This window comes from Palaemon carinicauda, chromosome 2 (assembly GCF_036898095.1).
Source record: "Palaemon carinicauda isolate YSFRI2023 chromosome 2, ASM3689809v2, whole genome shotgun sequence".
Taxonomy (NCBI): domain Eukaryota; kingdom Metazoa; phylum Arthropoda; class Malacostraca; order Decapoda; family Palaemonidae; genus Palaemon; species Palaemon carinicauda.
The window spans coordinates 201,161,063-201,163,703 of NC_090726.1; positions in this window are offsets into that span (position 1 = coordinate 201,161,063).

Here is a 2,641-nt window from a genome sequence, read left to right on the forward strand (position 1 = left end):
AATGATGATGATGCTTGATAAGGAGACTCTTTCATTTTTATGATTTTAAGTGATGGTGACTGACATTTTTCTCGTCGATATAAGAGGAATTATTTTGTATATTTATACCTTTTTTTCTATTTTTTTAGTCAATATTTTTTTTTTATTATATTTTTGTGACTGACACTTTTCTCTTCGATATAAGAGGAATTATTTTGTATATTTTTACCTTTTTTTTTATTTTTTAGTCAATGTTTTTTTTTTTTTTTATTCTATTTTTGTGACTGACACTTTTCTCTTCGATTTAAGAGGAATTATTTTGTATATTTTTACTTTTTTTATTTTTTTAGTCAATATATTTTTTTTATTCTATTTTTGTGACTGACACTTTTCTCTTCGATATACAATGGATTATTTTGTATATTTTCACTTCTTTTTTTTCTAGTTAATATTTTTATTTCTATTCTATTTTTGTGAATGACACTTTTCTCTTTGATATGCAAAGAATATTTTTCATAATTTTCATTTCTCTTATTTTTCATATCTTTATCTATTTTTTTTCTAGTCAATAGTTTTCATTTTCTATTTGCTTATATTTTTTACACTACTTTTTTATTTCTATTCAAATTGCTTTCCTTTTAAGCATCACTGCTTTTACTATTTCTTTTTGTTAGTTTTCCAGTCAATAGTTTATTTATTCTGTTTATTATTTGACATTACTGTTTTTATTTCTATTCAAATTGCTTTCTTTTTAAACACCATTGCTTTTACAATATACAGTTTATTATTTATGATTAAGAGATGAGTTAAGCAGCTTAATTTGGTAAGACTATAAAAAACAATAAAGAATTGATAAAAAATAGTTTAAGTTTTAATAATACAATCTTCAGACAAGAGATCATATGTTATTATTATTATTATTATTATTATTATTATTATTATTATTATTATTGTTATTATTAAATGCTAAGCTACAACCCCAGTTGGAAAAGCAGGATGCTATAAGCCCAGGGCCCCAACAGGGAAAATAGCCCAGTGAGAAAAGGAAACAAGATAAAACAATGAAATCAGAAAAAAACTTCAAATTCGAATTCAGTTTCGTAAGTTTTTGTTAAGTAAAAAGTTAGGGAAATGAAACCGAATAATATAAGAAAAGAAATAATATTATTAATATCATTATTGGCTAAGCTACAACCCTATTTGGAAAAGCGAGATGCTACTATTATTAAAATTATCATTATTATTATTATTATTATATTATTATTAGCTAAGCTACAACCCTAGTTCCAACAGGGAAAATAGCCCAGGGAAGAAAGGAAATAAGGAAAAACCAAAATATTTTAAGAACAGTAACATTAAAATAAATATTTTCTATATAAACTATAAAAACTTTAACAAAACAAGAGGAAGAGAAAAAGGACAATATAGTGTGCCCGAGTGTACCCTCAAGCAAGAGAACTGCATTTGTACACCTAGACCGTGCTTTTACCAAGCAAGCATAACTATCGTTTCGTAAAACAGTAATGCAAGCAGTATTTCTCGGCTTATGCATTAACTGGAAATGTTGGATCTTAAGCGGTATTTACACGATCGAACAGTTCGTCGAACCGGATTCTCGAACCAGCTTATCGAACAGTTCGAAGGAGTGGAGTCAGTCACAAATGCATGTTTGTGGACAATGAAGCCCCGCCCACAACAAGTCAGGCGAGAACAGACTTTCTTCGAACAGTTCGACGAACGTTTTCGACAATTCTTCTTACTGCACTGTAATTGTTCAGTGGTAAGCAGCTCTTCTAGGAGAAGGACACTCCAAAATCAAACCATTGTTCTCTAATCTTGGATAGTGCCATAGCCTCTGTACCATAGTCTTCCACTGTCTTGGGTTAGAGCTCTCTTGCTTGAGGGTACACTCAGGCACACTGTTCTATCTTATATCTTATTTCTCTTCCTCTTGTTTTGTTAAAGTTTTTATAGTTTATAAAGTGATATTTTTTGTAATATTGTTGCTCTTAGAATATTTTATTTTTCCTTGTTTCCTTTCCTTACTGAGCTATTTTCCCTGTTGGAGCCCCTTGGGCTTATAGCATCCTGCTTTTCCAACTAGGGTTGTAGCTTAGCAAGTAATAATAATAATAATAATAATAATAATAATAATAACCGAATACCCCGTGCACACGTTCGAACATCACTTCAAATACTGGTCTATCGAACCACGTTCGACGAACATCACTTCAAATACTGGTCTGTCGAACCGCGTTCGACGAACATCACTTCAAATACTGGTCTGTCGAACCGCGTTCGACGAACATCACTTCAAATATTGGTCTGTCGAACCGCGTTCGACGAACATCACTTCAAACACTGGTCTGTCGAACCGCGTTCGACAAAACGTTCGACCGCATAAACCCGCCTTTATTCTAATGTTCAGTGACCTGTGTCAAGTTCAAACGTTTCATTGAACTGGTTTACTGCCAAGTCTCGTGACCTATCTAGCGGACGAGTTTCTAGACTAGAGTTCTTTTGCTTGAGAGTACACTCGGGCACACTATTCTACCTTATTTCTCTTTTTGTTTTTAAGTTTTTATAGTTTATATATGAAATATCTATTTTAAAATTGTTACATTTCTTAAAATATTTTATTTCAACTGTTCATTACTTCTCT